Source organism: Elephas maximus, chromosome 3 (genome assembly GCF_024166365.1).
Source record: "Elephas maximus indicus isolate mEleMax1 chromosome 3, mEleMax1 primary haplotype, whole genome shotgun sequence".
Taxonomy (NCBI): domain Eukaryota; kingdom Metazoa; phylum Chordata; class Mammalia; order Proboscidea; family Elephantidae; genus Elephas; species Elephas maximus.
In genome coordinates, this window is record NC_064821.1 from 45,165,497 (window position 1) to 45,190,223 (window position 24,727).

Genomic DNA, 24,727 nt, shown 5'->3' on the forward strand with positions numbered 1-24,727 from the left:
AGGGCAAGGAGCATGGCTTCATCCGAAAGCCAGAGTGGCCAGAATCTCCATTTAGCCGCAGAGGGAGAAGGGGCTGCAGGAGACAGGGGCCAGGGGACACGGAGAGCACTCAGCAGGCCCCTGCAGAGGTTCCGGTGCGAGAAGGCTGTCCTGACTAGGGTCCGGATCCGGATGGATGAGCGAGCAGTCAGGGGAATGAGAAAGAGGGCCAGCGGAGAAACCCAGTCTGGGGAGATCGACCCCACGCTCGCCCTAAGCCGGGGGCCACAGAGGGGCGTAGGGATCTGGGAGAAAAAAACTAGGCAGAGTAGCCAGCCCATCCGCGCCCAACGAAGCCTGGCAGCCTGGACCACACCAAAGGCCAAGGTATGGGGGGGCCGCTAGACGTGGGCACAACTCCAGGTCCCCCACCCGCCACGCCCGGCAGGCCCCGGATCCCCAGAGACGGGCCGGTCTGACCATTCCCACACCCCGGGCCCCGAGGCTCCTGCCGGCTCTGCGACCGCCAACGCCACAAGGATGCGTCCTGCCTCCCCCACGGGGTCGGCTACAATGGTTCCGCCCGCCGCGCGTGCGTTACCTAGGAGACGCGCCCGCCGCGAGCGCACTCGGAGCGACTAGGCCCACGTTTTCAAGAAAGTTCCCCCACGACGGGCCCAGGCCCGGGGCCGGTGCCCACCTGAGCGGCAGGCCTCGAAGGCCGAGGACTGGCCGAGAGATGCACACTGTGTGCCGCCACCAGAGGGAGAAGCCTCGGAGAGAGGCGCAGCAGCGCGACAGCGATCCACTGGCGAACCCGCCTCGCGTCATTTTCTTCGTCAGGGCCGAGAGACCAATCAGAGCCCAAGTCGGAGGCGCCGCTTCGCGAGCGCCAGCCAATCGGCGCGGCGGCGGGCCCGTTCCTGCTTTGCATAGCCGGCGGTCACTCAGCCAATGGGAATGTGACTGGCGTGAACAATAGCCAATGAGAAGCTGGAGGAGGCGTGGCCTCGGGCGTCCCACGAGGTGAGGATGCTGCGGGCGGAACCTGCCGGAGAGAGCGGGATTCGGGGGCGCTAAAGTCGCTGGGGCAGGGCGGGAAGGAAGATCCGGAGCGGTGCATAGGATCCGGAGCTGGAGCCCCCAGGTGAGTGCGGGCGGAGACCCTGCGGGCTGCGCTTTCTGGGTACCTGCACGGGGAGAGGGCGGCGAAGATTGGCGAGCCCACAGCGGTCCCTTCTCCATCTCTACCTCCAGCCTGTGTCTCTGCGCCCGCCTCCGTCCTCACCTCCTCTCCAGGCTCCTCACCTCCTTCTCCATCACCTCCCTTCCCCCATCCCATCCCTCTCCGTCCATGTCATCCTGCCTGACCTTTCAGCTCAGGCCCCCAACCCCTGCCCAAACTGAGTCCCTCCCCGAGACCCCGGTGGTGCACCTCGTCCCCTATCTCGGCCTCTCCGATTCCGCAGCCGTGCGTCCCCCTTCCTCCGTCCCCACCTTTCCCATCCGTCTCCTGGCCCCTGCGCAGCCCCCAACGGAACGCTCCAGGTTGCGGTCCTCTGCATCTCTCTTCCTTGTTGCCCCTGAAGGCGCATCTTCGCCCTTGCTCCCTCTGCCTTCCTCGTGGTCCCTGTCTCCATCCTCCCACCCATTCTGCTCTCTGCTCCTCCGCGCTTTCCGCGGCGTGCTCTCTCTACCTCGCCCAGCTCCCCGGAACCTTGACACTCCTTCCTCCCTTCCTGCACCAATTCCTCTGGCTACTAACCCCCACCCTTGCCCCCATCTTTAGCGTCTCTTCGCTTCCACTGGTACGAAGCACTTCCCACCTCCCTCCCTACCTGCTGCTGTCCCGCAGGACGCAGAGACCCAGCAGCTGCACCGGTTTGTACTGCAGCAACCACACCGCGGGCCAGCCGGGTACCTGTCCATCTCCCACCCTGCCACCAGGCTCATCCTTGCTCCGCTCCTCCTGGCATTTGTCTGGGGGTTCCAGTTACGCTTTGCATGGAGCTTTTTGGGGTGCTTCAGGTGGGAAGCCCCTAGCACCCTTTCCTGTCTTCCTCCCTTGCCACCATCTCCTCCCCACCCCACCCCCACTTTCCTGCTCAGCCTCACTTTGTGATTCAGCATTTCTGGGGTTGGTAACTTTCTTTGCTTCCTGGTACTATAGGGACCTGGGTGTGGGGTTAAAGGAAGGGGGTCTTGACCCTGTGATTGGCAAGTCCACCAGAGCAGAAGCTGCCTGGTTGGGAGGGGGTGAGGAGCTGGGACCGTGGTGGGGCTGCCTTATGCTCCCTTTCATTTGTCTACCCTGTGTTGAAATGTGTCCAAGGCGAGATGACATAAGTAATAGCTCTTGGAGAAATGGGCTATTAGCATTTGTGGAAATTAATACATCCCCTTCTGAGGAGGTAGAACAGTAAGTTCAGGCCACAGCTGTCCCACTGTTTGTCCATTCAGGATTTCCTCTTTCTCTGCAACTTCTCCCCTCCCCCTCCCCCGACAAACGCCAGCCCCTTCCAGTGCCAAAAGCAAACTCTGGCACTGCTCATGAAGCCGCATTCAGACCACCCTGGGGGGTTTGGGGACCTCTGTGTGCAGAGTCCCATCTACCCACTTGATTCTTGCCTTGCCTGGCACACGTTTCACCTGCAGAGCCCAGCCACGCGGGCACTCCTGGGCCCCAACCCTGTACCCTCAAGGCTTGGAGCCATGCGTGCACCAGAACAGCATGCGACCTCCCGGGGAAGCCTTCAAACCCACACTCGGCCTCCCTGACACTGGCCATGTTTGGCCTATCCCACCCCTCTGCCTCTATGGCCACCTGGTCAAAGTTTCCAGTACAAAACTGAATCCAGTCCTTTGTGTTGCCCTTTGCTGTGGCAGTCAACAAACACTTTGTGAGGGCTGTCACTGGAGTGAGGTGAGGGTCATGAAAAATTGTGAAGCCCAGTCCTTGTCCTCAAAGCACTCATGAGTCTGGATAAAAAGACATGGGCATACGGAGCCTGGATAAAAAGACATGGGCATAAAAGTGATAGCCTGCAGGAAACGTGGCAAGATAGGACACCACTTCTTGCCCAGTTAGCGTCACAGGTCGTGAAAGCTGGGGACTTGGAGGGCAGGAGAGCTCCAGGCTGGGCAGCCTGAGAAAGTTTCATATCAATGGGCTTTCTCTCTCTCTGTCTCTACCATCTTTTTTCTTTTTATTTTCTTTCCTTCGTTAACGATTTTCTAAGGCCTAAATGACTCGGAAGGAAGTGGTACCAAGTTGTGATTTGACAGTTTCCGGTAAGGGCTGGAGGGAGCGTAAGGGCTGGAGGGAGCAGGCCATCTCTAAACTTTCCTGTTTGTTGATTCTCAGCCGGTCTGGTCGGTGCTAACCAGGCAGCATAGTTTGTGTAGAAGGAAAGCCTACTCTGCTTTTAGAACCCTGGAGAGTGTGTTTCTGTTTCTGGGGACTCTGGCTGGAAGCAGTATGTGTCTAGTCCTTGGCTAAATTCCCAGTGACCTTCAAGTTACCAAAGGTCCTGTGATCAAAGGACTTCCCTGTAGTCCCTGCAGTGCAGGCAGCCTTCGGGAAAGACTGGCTCTGAAGGTGTCTGGGGCAGAGACCTCACACCTCCTCCAGCCTCTCTCTGGAAGCCAGGAGGCCTTACCTCAGAGAGACGAAGTGTGTTAAAATTGAGAGGGTCTTAGCCTTGGGACAGTCTGGCCATCTTTTCTGTGAGAAAGTAAATGGAAGTGCAGAGGCAGAAGTGACTTACCCAAGGTCACACAGAGCCAGTGGCAGAGCGGGTGCTCACTGAGTAATTTCCACACTGGGTGGTGCAAATGGGTGAATGCAGTTGGCTGCTAACCAAAAGATTAGAGGTTTGAGTCCACCCAGAGGCACCTCGGAAGAAAGGCCTGGCGATCTACTGCCAAAAAATCAGTCATTAAAAACCCTATGCAGCACAGTACGATCCTGACACATGTGGGGTCGCCATGAGTCACAGTGGGCTAGATGGCAACTGGCTTGCTGTTTTGTTTTGCTTTTTCACTTCCTCCCAGTTGGAGGAAGCCAACGCCCGAGGGCATGACTGACCACAGCATTGGCTGCCCTCTGGCAAGGCCACCCGTGATGTGCTGCTGACGTGCATGGAGGAAGCTAGCCTGCGGGTGTATATGAGTCTCTGGAGAGCTGGTGGAAGCAGAGGGTGCCCCTACCACAGACCGTTCCTGGTGAATCCTATCCTGCCTTCCCAGTGGCCCCCAGAGCCAGGGCATTGTTGCTTATTGAAGCCAAAGAGACAGCCAAGTAGTAACAGGGAGGGAGGGGGGCAGAGGAGCCAGTCAGGTGAGATGCAAGGGAGAAAGGGAACCCTCCCCACCTTCGAACTATACCTTTGCCCAAATCCTTCACCTTAAAAAAACACCAAACTAAACCCATTGCTGTGGAGTCGATTCCGACTCATAGTGACCCTACAGGACAGAGTAGAGCTGCCCCATACAGTTTCCAGGGAGCATCTGGTGGACTCAAACTGCCGACCTTTTGTTTAGCAGCCGTAGCTCTTAACCACTATGCTACCAGGGTTTCCTCCTTTACCTTGGGTCCTTATAAATGACTATGTGAGGTGAGCTGGTTGGCTTGGATAGGATAACTGAGGCACAGAGTAGTGAACAGCCTGACCTGGCCTCCCAGTAATGAGGAGACCTCATTCTGTTCCTGCTCTGCCAGGACTCTAAGGCAGTGCCACCTCCCCACCCCACCAAGCCTCTGTGCCAGCTAACACCAGAAATGCTTACCTCCCCCTTGATGTGTCTCCCTAGATGCACAGGTGGGCAGGGAGAGGGTCCGGACTTTCCTCCAAGCTCAGAGAGATCTGGAATTCCCCTTTTGCTCTGCCAGCAGACCTCTGCTCGCTGCATGCCCCTGCCAACCTCCTTTGGAAGGAGTCTGTGTGGGGATGTGGTTCTCTGTACTGCTGAGCTGGGCTTTCTTCACTCCACCAGTGCTGAGGAGGCAAAGGGCACAGGGCCAGCCCGGGAGTGTACACCTGAGCCAGGAGGGAGAGAGCACATACCTGGGCCACATGGGAGCATCACTTACCTGGCTCTTGTCCTTCCACTATGAGAAGAGGCTCAAGGCACTCCATATGGCTGCGATTTGGCAGGCCTGTGAGTCTCCCTACCTGGTGGATGTGCATTATGCCTGGCCTTCTTGGCCTTTGACACATCCTGTGGCACTGACAAGGGCTGTCCTTCCTCTTCCCGTACAGCGTGATTCCCTCTCAGACCCCCAGCCTGACGGTGCCTACCATCAATACAACCAGGCTTCCGCCTCAAAGCCCTACTGGACAGGGTCTTGGGAAGTTCTGAATGACCTCTCCTCTGCTGAGTGACCAGCACATGGGGTGCCTGCGTGGGAGCTTGTGTGTATGACGTGCTGCAGAGTTAAGCCCACACCTGTCTTTCCTGTGTCCCTGATGCCTCCTTTTCTGGACACCCTCCTTGAAGGTGGCCCATCCCCTCACTCGCTCTGGCACTCAGGCACCGACAGAATTGACTGTTTTGATGCCATGCCAGGTTGCAGACAAAATAAGATTGGGAAAGGGGGAGAAACAGAGAGGGAGTAGGGAGCATCTCCCCACCTCACACCGGTGTGCTGGACTAGTTCAGAAATGCTGTCTCCACTGTGGTCTTGAGCCCTGGCTCTGGTGGTTGAGAGGTGACCTAATGAACAGAGGAAAACAATCACACATTGTTCTCAGATTCCTACACTGGGATCTGAGAAAATGTCCCAGTAAGTGAGTGACTCCTTGAGTCCTGCAGACAGTGGGGTCTTGTCCCCGGGTCCCTCATGAAGACCAGTGCTCTGGATCTCTGGCTCTCACCTCCAGGCCTCATAGCTTCGTTCTTCATCTCCTTTTGTCTGGATGGTGAAATGACCCAACACAGTAGAAGCCCGGGAGAGTACCTGGCACAACATGGCACTCAGGAATGTCAGCACCACCCCCCTTCCAGCCATAGACTGAGCCTAAACCATTGCCCTAACTGGAGCCCAGGTGGAACAAAGCAGAGCCCCTGGGAAAACTAGAGGAGAGCAGTGCGTTTGTGCCACAGCCCACTCAGGGCTGCCCAAAAGGGGCTGCCTGCTACTGGGGAGGAGCCAGGGAGAGCCTAACCGAGGGCTTTCATGGTGGAAGGAAGGAAAGGAGGGAAGGAAGGAAGAGGGAGGAAGATAAAGGCCAAGACAGACAGGAGCACACCCTGTTTATCACCCCATAGCCCAGGGAGGAGAGGGACTGGAGGACAGAGAGGACAGTTGTCTGCTGTGTCAGGTGAGCAAGAAGAGTAAGGAGGGGGAGAACCATCAGTCCTGACGCTGATTGAGGAAGTGGTTTCCGTTGAGAGGGGATTGGTGATGCCAGGTTGCGAGGAGTCCATGAGTGGTTGGGTGGTAAGGAAGTCAGGCGACCCTGCCAATAATAGGTGTGGGTATTGCAGATTGGGAATCCTTGAGTTGTGAAAGGAGCCTTGGTGGAGCAATAGTTAAGCACACTCAGGTGCTAACTAAAAGGTCGGCAGTTCAAACCCACCAGCCACACCATGGGAGAAAGCTGTAGCAGTCTGCTTCTGTAAAGATTATAACCTTGGAAATCCTGTGGGGCAGTTCTACTCTGTCCTACAGGGTCGCTATGACTTGGGATTGAATCAAAGGCCATGTGCTTTGGGTGGTGAAAACGGTGAACGCGCATGGCTGCTAACTGAAAAGTTAGAGGTTCGAATCCACCCAGGGATGCCTCAGGAGAAAGGCCTAGTGATCTACTTCTGAAAAATTAGCCACTGAAAACCCTGCGGGGCACAGTTCTACTCTGATACACATGGGGTTGCCATGAATTGGAGTTGCCTCAATAGTAACTGGTTTTGATTTTTATTGTATTGAAGATTTACCACTTGCCCTGCCCTGTTCCAAACTCTACTCTATGTAAACTCATTGACTCCTTACTGTTCCACAAGTAACTGTTATATCTCTGTTTTTCTGATGCAGGCACCCGACACTTAGCAACTTCCCCAAGGTCACAGAACTAATAAGAGATGGTGGTGGTTGTTAGTTGCCACTAAGTCAGCTGAGACTTATGGCGACCTTACGCACAACAGAACAAAACATTGCCCAGTGCTACACTATCGTCATGATCATTGGTATGTTTGAGCCCATTGTTGTGGCCACTGTGTCCATCCATCTCGTTGAGGGTTTCCCTTGTTCTCATTGTCCGTCTACTTCACCAACTGTGATGTCCTTTTCTAGCGATTGGTCTTTCCCGATGACGTGTCCAAAGTAAGCGAATCAAAGTAAGTGAGAAGAGGAGGCAGGATTTGAGCCCAGCTGTCTGGAGCCAAAGTCTGCAGTCATTGCCTTTGTCCTCTGCTGCCTAAATGGCTCTTGAGAATTTGACTGTGATAGAAAAGGCACACGAGGGCAAAGCTGAAGGGGCTCACGAGCTGAAGGGAGGACTGTCCGTTCTCTGTTTGACTCTGGTCGACTGAGTATGTCAGCAGCATTCTCTTACATCTATCCTTGTGTGGAGTATTTTTCCCATGCACTATTCGATTTCCTGCCTTGAGGGCACTTCTGGGGGCACTGTGAACTCGGGGGACTGGGCCTTGTCCTTTGAGCCTCAGTGACGGCTCTGCTCTGGGTGTAGCGCCTCATCAGGGTTGAAGCATAAGGGCCTGGAAACATAGACCTCGGGGCCTGGTGTAGCTCTGCCAGCTCCATCTCTCTCGAGGGCCCTGGTGACCTTGACTGGTGAACATACTCAGCTGCTAACCGAAAGGTTTCAGAGGTTCAGATCCACCCAGAGGTACCTCAGAAGAAAGGCCTGGCAATCTTCAAAAAAAAGCAGCCATTGAGAGCCCTACGGTGCACAGTTCTGCTCTAACACACATGGGGGAACCATGAGTTAGAGTCGACCCAAAAGCAGCTTGTTTTTAATCCCGATGTGTGCAGTGAGATGCTCTTATTGGTTTCTCAGCGCACTGGTTGTGGTTTGGTTCAGAGGTTGCAGGGGTTGAGGGGACAGGACCCTGCAAAGGAGTGGCCTTTTTGCCCTGGTGCTCTGCCCACCTGTCCATCCAGGGCAGTGTCCTATAGCACTTCCCTCTTCTCTCCTGAACCTCTGCTCAGCTGCCTCACACCCCCAGGGGGTGTTGCCTTTCCCTCTCAGTGAGAAGGAGGTATTTTTAGTTACCAGGCCAGTAGGCATTCAGGTAGCAGGACTGGAGGCCCAGCTTTCTCTGTCTCTTTGCCCCTGGAAAGGACAGATGATGCCTGGAACAGGAGTTGCAAATCCCAACTTAAAGTCGCCACCTTTCCCCAGGGATGGGTGGCTGACTCCTCCCAGGAGCAGCAGCACTCCCTGTTTGCCTCCTGCCCGTGTACATGTATGTGTGTGTGTGTGTGTGTGCACATGGGCACGTGTGTTATGTGCATGCATGTGTGTATGCTCACAAGTCCCTTGAGCTTCACCCTTGCTCCCCTTTTCTTTCACTGTCGAATTCTGCCCACGTCTCTCTGGAGGGCATCCAGGCGACAGGCTGTCCCGTGCAGGGACACTGCAGAGGTGCCGGCTACTGCTGCACTGCCTCTCCTCACTCAGAAATCCAGGTTTGTGGGAGCAGCCAAGGGACGCAGGGACCTCCCTCTAGGCCTGGGACCCTCAGTCCTGATGACCCAGTAACAGTTATATATGGAGCCCTGGATGGAGGCATTTCAAAAGGAAGAGTGATATTTCCCCCAAAAAAGAGACTTGTTTAGATGAAGCATGTAGGCCATCTGGACCTCATGTTGCAACCTGAGAGGCTGCAGTTACAGGTGGAGGAGAGCATCGTCTCTCAGTGGCTTTGTGAGCATGTAGCCTGTAGCTGAGGACTGCCATTCGTTCTACATTGACCCCAGAATCAGGGGCGCAGATGAAGCCACTGCCCTTGGGGCCCTCAGTCCATGGGGAGGAGCTGTGTAGTCCACGGCATGGAAGTGCCACATGGGCACTGCAGCCAGGAAAGGAGGCAGTGAGGCTGGGCCGGACCTGAACCCAGGGGCCTCTGCATTTGGAGGAAGGAAGGGGTGTGACCTCTGGGCAGGGAGAGCTGTGTATGCAGAGGTGCAGAGATGGCAGGGGGCATTAGAAGCCATCAGGAGAGGGTAGGGGACACTAGGCTGGACAAGAAAGGAGATGTGTGTCTGGGCATCTTTAAAAGAGGCTCCCGCCTCCTCAGAGGGGCTGAGCTGGGTCATCAGTTCATTCATCCAGTGTGTGGGGAGGGAAGAGCCCATAGCCCATGAGTCCTCCAGCCCTGCCCTGAGCCCATGGGCCCTCCAGAGCTCTGAGCTGTTCCAGCTGACCATGATCGCCATCCCCCAAACTCACACAGAAATACCCCTACACATGTGCATGCACACACGTATACATGTATAACACATGCACATACACACACGTGCATGCTCACATACACAAACATGCACATTTGTGAACATACATGTGTGCACACATATATGCCCGTGTGTGTGCACATATACACTGACATGCACATATACATGCATGCATGTATGCACACATACGCACACACATACATATATGCACACACACAGCCTGAGTGCCTGGCTGGGCCCTTGTTCCTGTCTCACCCAGCAGCGCCGGGAGTGAGGTTCTGGCAGAGCCCACTGCGGTGCCGGCTGAGAGGGATGTGGAGGAGAGGGCTTCTCCACACACACACACCCCAAGCCTGGTAACCATGGTAACCATGGGCACTGCTGGAGTTGCCCAGCCACCTGCTGGACTGTATGGGTGCCGTGGGGCTGATGGGGCTCTGTGGTAAACCGGGAGGTTCTCCGAGGGCAGCCTGTATGAGCAGCATGAAGAGTAGGGAGGTGCGGCCCCAGCTTGTTCTGGCACCACCCAAATATGGGGAGAGCCCAGAGCCAGGGGTCCTTCCCTCCAGCCTGTCCTACAGTGCCGTGGTCTCTGAAGAGCTCCAGTCTAAGGGCGCATCACTGATGTGGGACCTCACTGGCTCCCACCCTACAGAGCTGAGGTCCCAACCTTTAGAGCTGGCTGGGGCTCAGGTTGAAGGAAATCCCTCAAGCTCTTCACTCTCTGCCTTTGTGTAGTGCAGCTTCTTCATTTTAGGGAGAGGGAAACTGAGGCTCAGGGAGGACTCATAACTTCTTGGCAGAGCTGGGTCACAGCTTCGCTCCCAGGTGCCCTCACCAGGTCCTGTAGGTCTCTGTCCAAGTATCCACCATGGTCATTACTGCCTTGTCCCTCCTGGACTGTGCGGGTAAGGACAGAGAGTACATGTCCATCACAGTGGTCCTGATTGCCACACCTGGCGCTTCCTGGACTGTGCGGTGAGGACAGTGTGTGTCCCTTACAGTAGTCATAACTGCCATACCTGGTCCATTCTGGACAGTGCAGGTGAGGATGGGCAGGGTGTCCCCGTCACTGCACAAGCCCACACATCCCCCAGGCGCCCACGGCAGGCACCCACAGCCACAGGGAACAGCCAACTCTTCCCACTACACCACTGTTCCCCAGAAGGTAAAATGTCAGCCGAGAGGGCGGGGGCTGGGGCAGAGACAGCACATGTTGGACCATCTGCCTAGTGGGGCTGGGACGGAGGTGGGGACCCAGCTCACAGTCAGGGTGGCCGCCATCTGGCTCAGGGACAGTCAGAGATGGGAAGCACCAGGGCAGACACCAAACCCATGTGCGGATTCTTCCAGGACCCTCCTTGTGCCAAATCCTTCTTGGGAGGGATTCCCCCACCTGTGTCCCCCAGCCCCAGCTGCTCCCCTTTCTGAGGCAGACAGTCCATGCTCAGTTCCCAGGGAGACCCTCCTCTCCCCATTTGTGTGGGTGCGAGAGGCAGGATTACTGAGAATGCAAAAGGCCTTGCTTCCCCTTCAGGTAGAGATACCTTGCTGGACTCAGGCAGATTCTGGACTTAAAACTGCCCCATGCTCTGGGGCTGATGCACTTGGAGCCTTGGAGGCTGACCCCGACCCCCACCCCCGCCCCAGCTCCCTCAGCATACTGTCCAGGCTCTGCACTGCAGAGAGAGGTGGCCACCACAGTTCTGATGGGTCCACGTGCTCTTGGCGAGGCTTAACTCACGCTCCTCACCTGCTCTTCTGTCCCCTCCTACTCCTAGGTACACTCAGAGGAGCCAAAATGTTACACATCAGCAGCCTCATGAGCTTGGGGTCCTTAAGCTGAACCCTGGGTCCAACCCTGTGCCCTCTGAGGCAGACAAAGGGGAAGATGTCTCCATAGCAGGTACCCAGGTCTCATCTCCCTTAGGCTGGCTGTGACCGGCAGGGATGCCTTCAGAACCAGGAGAACCAAGGGCCCCTGCTGGGAAGGTGGACAACTGGAGGCACCCATATCTGCTCACTGCACCCTCCCTAGGGTGTCTTGGCCTCCACCCTGGAACAATAGGCAGTGCCCAGTAGAGAGTGGGGCAGCCTCAGGCCTGGCAGCCAGCCAGAGGGGCAGTCAGCAAGGACATGCCCGTGCATCTGAGAAGAGGCGATGGCCAGGTGCGGGCCTGCTGTGACTCTGGGGCCGGGATCTGATGCCTCCAGCTGGGAGCCTCCCCCAGCACAGCCTCCCTGCAGACACCACCATGCAGCAACCAGGACACCACCTGAGTTTTGACAACCAAACACTCAGTTATAGGAGGTCACTCCTTTTAACAACAGCAATCTCCCAGGGCATCTAGCCGAATGTCCCAGATGGCAGGCCAAGAAACCCAGCATCCCGGGAGCAGGTGTCCAAGGAGCTGAGGGCCTCCAGGTCTGCCTGGACTGGGGGGCAGGTGGCAGGGAACTGGACAGGTAAATGTATATGCCCTGTCTTTGGGAAGAGGAGTTAGGTGTCCCTTTGACTCTTAGGGGGTAATCACAATGACAGCTATCACTGCCATTATCTGTATTGGCAGCTGCCATTGGTTGAGGACTCCCTCTTTGCCAGGCTTAATGCCTTACATGCATTTATCTTAATCTTTTAACTGTCCTTGGAGGAACCGCTATAATTATCCATGCCTCACAGGTGAGAGCATGGATATAAACAGGTGCCAATCTTTGCCTCAGGTATGCAACTACCCAGTGACAGAGCTAGAATGCGACAGCAGGGAACACTCAAGCCTGCACCCCTGGCCACCTCATTAACGGAGCAGATGCTCACCCTGGCCTCCCTCCTGGATCACGGTCAGCAGGTGCCAAACGAGGGGGACCATACAGGGACACAGACTTGCCCCAACTGCCTGCTGTACCCCAGCACCTTGGCAGGAGTCTCCAGCGGGAGCCCCCACTTGTCCTGCTTCCCACATACAAAGTACACCCCCACACCAGTGAGGGGTGACTGAGCCTGAGGCAGGAGTATGAGTGTGTTCCAAGGAGGGGCTCCTCGCGCTCACCTGTGTATCTCCACCTGCTGCAAACAGGTATATGTAGCACTTTCCCAAACAGGGACGCCGCCCTCGTAGTGACCATGTTATGTTCTGCTGGTTGTTTTTCCTTCATTAAACTTTAGGTCCTTAGAAATTTCACGTCTTTTACTCGTCCAAGTAAGGCTCTGGTGAACATTCGTGTGTGTCTAACTTTATTTCCTCTCTGTAACGAGTTCCCTAGGATAAATTTAGATAAGTAGGATTTCCAGACCCAAAGCTATGAACCTGTATTACCCAATTCCTTCCCCCAAAAAACTGCTGTGAGCCGCCGCTGAAGCAGTGTTTCAGCATAGTAGCTTCATCACAGTCTCACCAGCCCTGAGTACTTTCATTTAAAAACTTTTTTTTCTTTTTTGGTTAATTATGTGATTGCACAGGAACAGTCCCTGATGGTTTTCTTTGCATAGCTTTTAATTCAATAGAGCGGTTAGGGGCAGTGGTGGAGTAAAGCCGGCTTTCAAATTGCTCCTGTAGTGCTGCCTGGATGAGAGATTAATCTTTTATGCCCCTATCTCGTGGATATGGGACCGTAAGCTTCTTTGTAACCATTTGTTATTTATTCTTACAGTCCCCTGGAGAGCAGGGAGGAGCCCCACGTGCCTGTTCACAAATGCCAGGGCGGGGAGAGCTACAGAAATCTCCCTGCAAAAACCCCACCCCGCCAAGGTGGGGAATAGGGCACGGGACCACTTCCCCCTGGGGAGACTATTTCTCCGCTTCCCACACACCTGCCAAGGTTTGAGGGCTTCAAAGCTGAGGTGGGTTGTTGCCTCTGATTCCTAGCCTCCAGAAGCTTCTGTGGCTTTCCCTGTGGTGTGATGATCCGTTTCCCTTTAGCAAGGATTGCATAAGGCGTGTTACCAGCCAAGAGGTGCAGGAGGGAGCCTCGCCAGGGAGGTGGGGAGCTGAGCTGGGCTGTGCTGCTTACGTCTCTTAGAAACCAGCAGTTATACCTGGAGCTGGGACTCAGTTTCACCCCGAGTGGGCGTGAGGTCCAGTGTGGGGTCTCCTGGTCACACCTACTGGTGTGTTAGGACAGGCAGAGCCACTCTCCTGGTGCAGAGAAGTGGGTTTAGCAGACTGGGTGGCCTCAGAAACCTAGCCCTGCCTTTCACTGGTGATTATCTGAGGGTGATGAGACACCTGGGCATGTGAGAATGGGCAGGGCATCCAAACAAGGCAAATGAGTGGTACCCAGGGGAGCCCTCTTCTCAGGATGCCTCCCATGCCTCCCCCAGAAGGGGTGGGTTCATGCTGTACACTTCAAGGGGTCCAGGGTGGGCACCTTAGGGGCTCTGATCATTGATCCCAGAGGCAGATCCATCCACCCTGCTGCCCAGTGAACATCTGCCTCCCCAAGTTCCGAACACTCCTAGCAGATGGACCCGAGATCTTTTCACCTAAACTCTCTCAAGGATCATGATTGAAATCCAGCTCAAGTGCAGTAATAGTATCCATTGTTCAGTGTCCAGCACCCACTTGGTATAAGGTCAGTGGGAGCTGCTGGGAACTGTGGTGAATGGCCACTTTATTGTGCACCAGGCACCGTGCTAGACCCCTTCTCATAACTTGCCCCACTAATCCCCACAGCAACCCTCAAGGCAAGTCCTGCTATTAGTCCCTGTTACAGATGGGGACACTGAGATTCAGAGAGGTGACATTAGTTTCACCCCAGGCCACACAGCTGTAAGCCAAGACCCATGATTCCAAACCCGGGTGGGCCTGGCTGTGCCCTGAGTGACCAGTGATGAGGGGCAGTTGCCAGGGGTTTCTGTGCACAGCCGGGCACCATCTCAAAAAGCCCCATCTAGTGAGAGAGAGCTAGCCTGTGGCCATGCATGCTGCCAAGAGAGCCAGCACCCACAGGCCAGCCTGTGGTTAGAGCAGAGGACCGGCGGGAGAAGCGGGGGCAGCACCCGGAGCAGCACCAGCTAGGCCAGGGAGGATATCACCAGTGCAGCCCCTGCAGAGTCCTCTCAGTCCTGCCCCTGAGGCAGACACGCCCTCCGCACAGCCCCAAGAGCCGTAGTAGGTGAGTGTGTGGATACCAGCAGTGAGCTACCAGGAGCTGGGGGGCTTGGCTAGAAGCAGCACCAGAACATCCCTCTACAGGGCTGGCCAGGGGATGGGCCAAGGACAGCTTCTGTCCCCTACTCCCACCCTCACCGCCCCACAGCCTATGAACCTTCTAATGCCGCTGCAGAAACTCATCTGGGCATGACATTAATACCCGCTTACTCCTCACTGGCCTGGCACTGTGTAGGGGGGGCTCCAGAGGGGGCAAGACTCCAGCCACACGGGGGTGGCAGGGGAGCCAGTGGGGGCAAGGCAGTGTTCCAGGCGGACCCCCTGGGGTGGTCAAGACACCCCAAGATGGGTACCTGGTGTTGAGTGCCTATCTCTTGAAATTGCCCATCCGGGGAAACCTCTCCCTCCTCCTCTGTGCTGGGGTGTAAGGGGTTAAAGCCTCCCCCCTGTGCCACCCGCCTATGGAGCAGCTTGGAGCCGCTCCCTCCCTTCAGAGAGCAGAGCAGGGAGAAGAGAGTGGAGAGTGGGGCCGCCTCTGCCTCAGCTGCAGCCAAGCTGAGTCAGGGTTTAAAACGCAGTCACAATCGTGATTGGAAAAGCTGGCCTTGTCGTCTCCCCCTCCCCCTCCCCTCTGTGGGTTTTTCCTACCTTGGCTCAGTTCAACAGACTCCAGCCTGGCTGGGAGAGGAGACAGCGTTTCCTTTCCCTCTTTATTCTGTGCTCAACAAGGAGGGCGAAACCAGGCCCTGCGAACACTGTGTCTCCCCCCATCCCCATCGCAAGCACCATTGCAGTGGGGGACAGAGGCTTGTGATCCAGACCTCCTTGTTCTGCCCTTCCCCACGGCCCCAGGCTCACTGATTTCCCACTCAGGGGTGGACATGGAGATTCCATCTCTCTCTGAAGTCCCACCCAGGTGGAAGGGGCCCAGATATGCTGCAGAGCAGAGTCCCCAGAGCTCAGCGTGGCCTGTGGGTGATGCCTGGAGTCCCTTGGGTTTCCATGGCTGTCCCCAAGGGCACTGGTAAATATGGGGACCAGGAGGCACTGCCATGCCAGGAATCCTCTCACTGGTACCTGTTTAACTAGTACCAGTGGAGAGGGAATCCTGAAGGTGGGCCACTAAGACCAACAGCTTGTTTTCCATTTAGTGTGAAGGGCAGTTTGGGTGTCACAAGAGAAATGCCAAGTTGAGTTCCACTGCACTGGGTCCCCACAGCAGGAAGTCCCCCCCGCCCCCCGCCACCCCCACAGTATCCTGCCTGCTCCAGAGGACAGTCGTCATGACATAAGGGTCTCCCTCACTTCTCTGTTCTGTTCATTACCTTTAAGAAACTTCCAGAAGGACAAGACATGCTATGCCTGACAGTAGACCAGGGTGAGACATGCTCTTGGTATCAAAAGACCTGAAACAGATTGTGAAAGGAAAGCTGGGGGGGTGGTGGGGAGGGGGTGGCAGGGAGTGCAGAGGGATGGATTGTCAGGAGACGGAGACCCATGACAGCTGCTGCAAGGGCTCTGGCCTACAGCCCCTCCAGTCCCTGGGAGATTTCACTAGTCTCTAACTCTGACCTACCCGTGTTGTCCTGGCCCACCGGAGGCTGCCGTATCTACCCAGGGGGCTGCTCCTAGGGGGTTACTTATGTGGGAGGCTGGAGCCACCTGGTTGGAGATTTCTGTGGCCTCAGCCAAGGCCTGTGTGTTCCCAGCCCACTGCCCCGGAGGCAGCTGCAGTAAGAGCTGTTAAAGCAGGAGGTCAAGCTTGTCTAGGCCTCAGAGGGAGGAAAGCAAAAGCCCCCCACCCCCACCCTGCCATGCTGTCCACCCAGGGAGGTAGAAGTGGCCCAACAAAAATGTCGGGCACTGCAGAAACATCCTTAAGTCCGTGTTTGGAGTGCACTCTGGTTGGATATTCCACATGTCCTGGAGACACGTCTGCCATGTTTGCCCCCTCTTCTTCATCCCTGCCGTTTGGCTTTGTATCCTTTGGCCACCTAGATTGGAATTGTGCCATTGTTCAAAGCCTTCTTTCTGGCTGCTGCAGCCAGAAGGGGTTCTTGGGTTGGTTCTATTCTTGCCCTGCGGACCATCTGTTGCTCTCAGAGCAGCAGGAGGGGCCGGGGAGCCCAGGATGGGTGGGAGGATGCCATTTCTTCTACAGGAAGGGAGGGGCCTGGCCTGGGGCAGGGCATCTAGCCTATGCAGTTGAGGCCTTCCCTGCGCTTCTCTGGGTATATGTGGGGTCAGGCAACTGGGTGGAGTGGCCCTGTGTATGTGTATGTACGTGTGTCCACACATGCCTGTATGTACATGTCAATGTGTGCACTTGCATTTATGCATGTAAATGCATGCACCTGTATGAGTGTCTGTGTATGAACACGTGTGCGCCCATGAGTCTGTACATGAAAATGTGCCTATGAATATGCACGTGTGCATGTTTGCATGCACACATTTGTGTATGCACATGTTTGAACATGTGAGCATGTGTGTGTGTGTGTGCATGCATGCGCGTGCATTCAGACATGGGCCCCTTGCCTAGACCACCCACCAGCACTTCTCCCTGGGCTGGCCTGCATGGGTTTTCAAGCCTCTTTCTAATTTCTCTTGATCCACTTTCTGTGACAGGAGGACTCTGCTCCCACAAAAGGGGTGAAATTAGTTCTAAAGGAAAGAAAGAACTGCCTGATGACCGTGCATTCACTTTTGCCCTGGGGCTCTGCTCTGATAGCTGCTGGAGATGTCATCTACCTTTGCTTCCGGGGGATTCCGGGGCTTGAGGCTGTGAGGGAGTGCTCTGTGTATGGGGTTCTTGGTCTCACTCTCTGACTCTCTCTGTTTCTCTCCACCCCAGCCCCCATCTGGGGCATCTGACTCCTACACTGCAGTCACTGGCCTTTCGTCTTCATGACTTGGGGCATGTATACACGCCACCAGCCCTGTTACTTAGTTTGCATTTTTCTGTTAGTCGGCTCACCTCTTATCCTAAGTTTATTTTTAAATGAAGCTTGCTGTTCTGCAGTAAAGAGAAACCCAGCACCAAGCATCGTAATGAAGGGGTGATTGTCAAGGGAAGTAGTTGTTGTTGTTAGGTACTGTCAAGTTGGTTCTGACTCATAGCAACCCTATGTACAACACAACGAAACACTTCCCAGTCCTATGCCATCCTCACAACATTTTATGTTTGAGCCCATTGTTGCAGCTACTGTGTCAGTCAATTTCATCAAAGGTCTTCCTCTTTTTCGCTGACCCTCTACTGTACAAGCATGATGTCCTTCTCCAGGGACTGGTCCCTCCTGATAACATGTTCAGAGTACATGAGATGAAGTCTGGCCATCCTCGCTTTCAAGGAGCACTCTGGCTATATTTCTTCCAAAACAGACTTGTTTGTTCTTCTGGCAGTCCATGGTATGTTCAATATTCTTCGCCAACACTGTAATTCAGAGGCATCAATTCTTCTTCGGTCTTTCTTATTCATTGTCCAGCTTTCACATGCGTATGAGATGGTTGAAAATATCATGACTTGGGTCGGGTGCACCTTAGTCCTCAAAGTGACATCTTTGCTTTTTACTTTAACGCTTTAAAGAGGTCATTTGCAGCAGATTTGCTCAATGCAATACGTCGTTTGATTTCCTGACTGCTTCTTCCGTGGGCATTGATTGTGGATCCGAGTAAAAGGAAATTCTTGACATCAGTCTTTTCTCCATTTATCATGATGTTGCTTATTGGTTCAGTTGTGAGGATTTTTTATTTCTGTTTTGAAAATCAGAAAGAAATAAAGAGATGTGAAGCTCTAGAACCATCTGAAGTGCAACCAGGGTTACAGGCCATGCTTAGAGAAGCCCATCTTAGGGAGTCCTGGGAGGGGCTGCACCTGCTTTTCTGGGAGTTCAGGAATGTGCCATCTGCCCCAACCCCCATATGGCGACATCCCCATGTCCCCTAGTTGAAAGGGAATTCCTGGTCGAGCATCATCTGTTTTATCAAGGGCAAGTTGGGGAGTCCCTCCTCGACCCTGTGCAGGTGAATGTAAGTGGTGGGGACCCGGGGGTGGGGCATGTCTGCCTCATGTGCCCCATTAGTTGGCTTGGAGTGGGGTCGGGGAGGGCTTTACTGGAGATTAGGATGCTGGGAGCTGGGCTCGGGTTCAACTGGTGATGATTTGGACTGGGAAGCCACTGGGAGCTTGTTCTCCCCAGGGCCATCCTAGATGTCTTGGGGAATGGGGGGAGGGTGTGTGAAGAATGTGCCGGGCTCTTTGCTGCTCAGTCAGACTTCAAGCAAGTCATTAAATGTAGAGGGTGGAGGTGTTAGAAAGTGCCAACTTAACTCCCTGTCGTTGCCCACTCCCGGGGTAACCACTGTGGATAGTGTGGGGTGCAGCCTCGGACTGGACCTTGAGGCTGAGTTACTCCTTAGCAGTGGACAGATGCAGGCCCCTTCTGAGGGTGCAGCAGACACAAGGGGGGCTGTACTGGCACATGAGTGTGAGGGAGAAGAGGCTGAGGTCAGGTATGCAGGAGGTCAGATGTGCCTGAGGTCAAATGTGCCCAAAGTCAGGTGTGCCCGAGGTCAGGTGTGCCCGAGGTCAGGTGTGCCCGAGGTTAGGTGTGTGAAGACAGAGGCAGAGAGAGCAGACAGGGGCACCTGTGAAGGGCTCTACATGCCAAGCCAAGGCACCGGGACTAGGCACTGCAGGCCCTGGGCAGCCGCCAAGAACTGAAGAAAAAGCATGACGTGATGGGTCTGCAGTTGAGAAATAGAAACGGGGCTCTGGTGACAAGTGACAGCTGTGGTCCAGGCCTCCTGAGCAGAGTCTGGAAAAACAATGGCCCCGCAGGGTGGGCAGAGGAGGTCACTTTGGTCGCCACGTTTCAGAGACCACTGGACATGGGTGTAGACAGAGTCAATAGGTGGCCAAAAATCTGCACCTGGAGCTCAGGGCAGGGCTGCAGGTGCAGCGAGGATTGGGTGTGGAGGTGGGACCCAAAGCTCCAAGGGAGCAAGCTGATCCTGGTGGGTGATCTGGGAGCAGATTCCCAGAGCAGAGCACTGAAAGCAGGAGTAGTTGGAGGAAGAGGAGCTGGCCTGGGGTGTGTGTGTATGTGTTTGTGTGTGCACGCATGTATGTGTGTATACACGTGCATGTGTGTGCACATACGTGTGTGCATGCAGGAGCATTTGCGTGTGTGTATGTGCATATATGTGTGTGTTTGTGTGCATGCTTGTGTGCGTATGTATTGCATGTGCACCCTGGTGGCAGTCCATGAAATACCTTGCTCTCCAATGTGCTTCATGAATGGGCATCTTCCTGATGGGGGACTCTGGACCTGCTGGACACTATCAAGTTGAGCCATGGCCCGAGATCCCAACCTCGTCCTGCAGGGCCTGCACACTGCCACTGTAAAACCACTTGAAGGCAGCCCATGGAGGCTGCCAGAGAGCCTCCCCTCCCTGGGAAGAGCAGGTGGAATGACCTGGCTCATGCCCCTCAGGCCACACAGCCTCCTGGGTCTTCTCCCCGCAGGTCTGCACGTGCTTCTCCATCAGAGGAATCGCCCTTCCCCAGAGACCCAGAGGCTCACCTACTCTTCCCTCAGTTCTAATCCGATGTGGTCTCCTGGGAAAGGCTTGCCCTGACCACCCTGAGTGAAAACACAACACTTGCCCTGTGTTATTTCCTGGGTGTGCTGCAGCAAAGGACCACAAAGCAGGTGGTTTAAAACAACAGAAGTGATACCCTCTGATAGTTGTGGAGGCCAGAAATCTGAAATCAAGGTGTCAGCAGGGCCATGCTCCCTTTAAAGACTATAAGGCTCTGGATGAGGACCCTTCCTTGCTTCTTCCAGCTTCTGGTCACCCCAGGTGTTCCTGGGCTTGTGGCAGCATCACTCCAATCTCTGCCTCCATCTTCATACCACCTTCTCTCCTCTAAGCCTTCTCCTCGCTGCCTCTTATAAGGACATGGTCACTGGATTTAGGGTCCACCTGGGTAATCCAGAGGAGCTCTCGTGGCACGGTGGCAAAGCACTTGGCTGCTAACCAAAAGGTCGGCAGTTCAAACCCACTAGCCACCCCGTAGGAGAAAGATGTACCAGCCTGCTTCCATAAAGACTATAGCCTTGAAAACTCTATGGGACAGTTCTACTGTGTCCTATAGGGTCGCCGTGAGCTAGAATCAACTCAATGGCAGTGGGTTGGGTAATCCCCAGAATGATCTCCTCTTGAGATCCTTAACTTAATTACATCTACAGAGACCCTTTTTACAAATCAGAACAATTACAGTGTCCGGGTTTTAGGAATGGACATATCTTTGGGGGCCACAGTCAACCCACCACACCCATACCAGCTCCCACCTCCCGCACCTACTTTGAGTTTCTGTGGCATTTGCTGTGGCATGTGTCACTATCCATCATTCTACGTAGTTACTTGTGTCTTTGCTGATGGTCCCTGCGAGGGCAGGCACTCTGCCTGGTTTCATCCCTAACCAAAGCTGGTGTGAGAGCTCACTGTGCCCCTACCAGTACAGGGGCAGCGGGCGGGGCTGGGGCTCTGTCAGCCATGGCAGAATTTGACTTTCAGGGTGAAAGGAGCCGTCAGAGTGAGGGGGTTGTGAGGGGCTGATGTAAACATCTGAGGCTGCCATGGGAGAATGGGTCTTGGTGGGCAGGCGTAGGAGCCAGAGCCCGTCAGGCCTGTAGCCACAGTGCAGGCAGGACGAGGGGACTCGCCAACAAGGAAGCAGTGGGGGGGCAGGGAGGGATTGGGGTGACTGGCATTTGGGGTGTGAGCAGTCACTGAGTATGAGCAGCCTCAAGGAGGAACAGAGAGGTCCAGGGGGAAATCCCAAGTGCACCCTCCACTCTGCACTGGTGACCTGTTGGGTGCCTGGCAAAGAGGGTAATCTCATAGTCAGTCTGGCTCCGGGGGGGCCATCTGGCTGGGGTGTGAATCTGAATACGAGCATTTGGGCTGGGTGTGAAGCTGTGGCCCAGGCAAGACCTCCCTGGAAAGAGAGTATAGACAAGAGAACTCCATCCTGTCCTCCCTGTGTGGGAGGCTGGGCAGAGAGGGCGGGGGTACCAGAGGATGGGGCCACAGGGAGAGGAAAGGCGTTTGCAGGAGGTCTCAGTCACCAAGAGTGACAATGAGGACAGTGCCCACTGGGCTTGACCACACGAAATCCCTGCTTGGGTGGGTGGTGGGCACAGAGCCCTACAGGATGACCTATCTACAATGGGCGGGTGGTGCGTGGAGACAGGATAGACAAGTTTTTGGAGAGGTTTATCTTGGAGGGAAGGGGGTGGGGGCGAGGGCATGAGAAGCATCCTCCAGGAGGAGCTCCTGGGGCCCATTCGTTAGCACTAGGAATGATTCTCAAGGGAGAGAACCTGGTCCCTCTCCATATCATCTTAGGAGAAGGCCTCTCTGGTTTCTGTGTCTGTCCCCAGACTTCTCCACTGTGTCTTAGTCTCCTGGAGCTGCTTAACAGAAATACCACAAGGGGGTGGATTTAAAAAACAGACATTTATTTTCTCACAGCTCAGGAGGCTGGCTGTAAGTTTGAATTCAGGGCACCAGCTCTAGGAGAAGGTTCTCTCTCTTGTTTCTTTCAGCTTCTGTTCCTTAGTTCCGTGACAGTCTTCATGTGGCATCTGTCTTTCCCCTTTGGTGCTTGCTTGTCTCTGTGTCTAGGCTGCCCTTTATATCACTCAGAAGTGTTTAGGTTTAGGACATACCGGACACTGATAGTGGCCTCGTTAACATCACAAAGAAATCCTTATTCCCATCCACAGGGACAGGTGTTAGGATTCCAACACATTTTGGTGGGGGACACAGTTCAATCCCTAACAGCCTGTGGTAGGACAGAGCTGTGGTTTGGAAAATGAACTCCTAGAACTGCCACTTATGAAGTGATCATGGGTGGGGCAACTTAACCATTCCAAACCTCAGTTTTCCCAGTGGTCATCTGTGGTTAACCACAGTACCAACTTCTTGGGACTCTGGGGCAAGGATTGAATGAACCAGTACATGTGACAGCCCTGACCCTTGTGTCTTCTCAGGCCATGCTGTCACACACAGTGACTCGGGCCCCTGCCCAGCGATATTGCACAGGCTGCCACTCAGATGGGCATCCCACGCCTCTATACCCACTGGCTCAGGGGCACCTCCCGGGTGTCCATGAACCCTCAGCCTTTCCAAGTCCAATTTCAACACAGGTCCTTGACCTCAAAGCCCAGCCTGTCCCCAGGACGGGGCCGGCCACTGTGTCTAGAAGAGGGAGGCACGGCCTCTGTCCTGTCTCACGCGAGGAGCCTCCTCGACAATACTCATCAAGCTCATCACGAGGTGACACACAGAGTTTAAAAATACTGCATTTATTTCATTTCAGTGCAGGGGAGAGAAAGAACATAGAGTCTGTATGAGCAAATCAAAAATAAATGAGGCACAGAGAGTCACCAAAAATAGCGAGGCTTTGGAGGGAGCAGCCTGCGCAAGGCCAGCTGTCCTCAGCTTTCTGCCTCTCCTGGCGACAGGCGGCGCAGAGGAATGGCTGGGGACCTCTCTGTCATGTTTACCCCAGAACAGATTAAGGCCTGTGACCAGGTATAAATCAGAGCTAGAGAAGTAGCAGTGTAATTGTTGTTAGTCAATTCTGACTCATAACGACCCCCCATGTGCAGAGTAGAACTGTGCTCCAAAGGGTTTTCAAGACTGTGACCTTTTGGAAGCAGATTGCCAGGCCTTTCTTTTGCGGTACCTCTGGGTGTGTTCAAACCGCCAGCCTTTCAGCTAGTCGTCAAGTGCTTAACCATTTTCATAAAAGCAGGATAAGGAGGACTCTCAGAGCCACACGAGGGCTGCAGATGGGCCTTTGCACTCTCTGCTTTGCACTGAGCATGGGGGCAGGAGTTCAGCCAGCAGGCAGTCTCGGGGTCACCGCTTGGCCAGGAAAGTTCCTCTTTGATCTATAGGGGTTCCCCTCCTGACTCAGGATGTCCTCCACAAAAAGACAGGGCTGTGGCTTGGACACTGCTGGCACCCAGCTACCTACGGAGCAGGGATGCAGTATGAGCACTTAGACATCAGGAGGGGCTGTGGCTCTGCTTTAATTTCATTACAGTGAACGTCACTTTTTTTCTCTTTTTATTAAAACAACATTTTTTTTGTTGTATGTGTATACGTAGCAAAACATTTGACATGTCAACAGTCTTCATGTGTACAGGTCAGTGACATTAACTATGTTCATCATGTTGTGCACCCATCCCCCTTCTCTGTTCCGGAATTATACCATCACCCTTAACAGAAGCTTGGTGGCTCCTAAGCATTGGTTCTCCTTTCTGCCTCCTGCCCACCTGCCCCTGGCAACCGCTAATAAACTTTAGTCTCTGGACACTTTCATATACTTTTTTCATAATGTCATAGATCAGGGGTCTGCAAACTACAGCCTGAGGGCCAAATGCAGCCCACCACTTGTTTTTATAAATAAAGTTTTATTGGTACACAGCCATGCCCTTTCATTTACGTATTGTCTCTGGCTGTCTTTGCACCACAGAGTCCTTGTGACACAGCCTGTCTGGCCTGAAAAGCCTGAAATATTTACTCTCTGGCCCTTTACAGGAGCCCTGGTGGTGCAGTGGCTAAGAGCTCAGCTGCTAACCAAAAGGTCAGCAGTTCGAATTCACCAGCCACTCCTTGGAAACTCTACAGGGCAGTTCTACTCTGGCCTATAGGGTTACTGTGAGTTGGAATTGACTCAACAGCAGCGGGTTTTTGGCCCTTTACAATGAGCTCCCTGGGTGGCACAAGTAGTTTGCGTTCAACTACTTACCTAAAGGTTGGCAGTTCAACCCATCAGCAGCACCACAGAAGAAAGGCCTGGCGATCTGCTTTCATAAAAGATTACAGCTTAGAAAATCCTACAGAGTAGTTGTACTCTGTAAAACATGGGGTCCCCGTGAGTTGGGGTTGGCTTAACAGCATCAAACTTGGTTTGGTTTTGGCCCTTTCCAGAACAAATGGGTCGACCCCTGCCATGGTTGATTTTCTTCACATACTTAAGCCTCCTGGGGAAGCACGATGTCCACCCAAAGACAGCTACTACGCTAATGGTTTCTTTTTTGTTGTTGTCCTGCATTGTTTTTAATATGCTAGTATTGATTGGGGGCTTTAGAGATGTTGTTTAAAAATTCTACAATAGTTTGGTTTTTCTTACATGAGGAAACTT

General features: G+C 54.3%; 2 protein-coding genes across 12 annotated transcripts in view; one reads left to right on the plus strand and one right to left on the minus strand.

The window, feature by feature from the left end:
* The window catches only part of NPHP4 (nephrocystin 4), a 139,355-nt gene extending 138,560 nt beyond the window's left edge, over positions 1 to 795 (minus strand). For 7 of the 8 annotated variants that reach the window (XR_007516516.1, XM_049877727.1, XM_049877728.1 and 4 more), the window contains exon 1: positions 581 to 795. The gene's annotated coding sequence lies outside the window, so the exon portion shown is untranslated. The remainder of the gene's footprint in view (positions 1 to 580) is intronic. The other variant, XM_049877726.1, reaches the window with a different exon arrangement.
* A 227-nt stretch (positions 796 to 1,022) lies between these two features.
* KCNAB2 (potassium voltage-gated channel subfamily A regulatory beta subunit 2) overlaps positions 1,023 to 24,727 on the plus strand; it is a 111,231-nt gene continuing 87,526 nt past the window's right edge. For 3 of the 4 annotated variants that reach the window (XM_049877735.1, XM_049877741.1, XM_049877740.1), the window contains exon 1: positions 1,023 to 1,126. The gene's annotated coding sequence lies outside the window, so the exon portion shown is untranslated. The remainder of the gene's footprint in view (positions 1,127 to 24,727) is intronic. The other variant, XM_049877739.1, reaches the window with a different exon arrangement.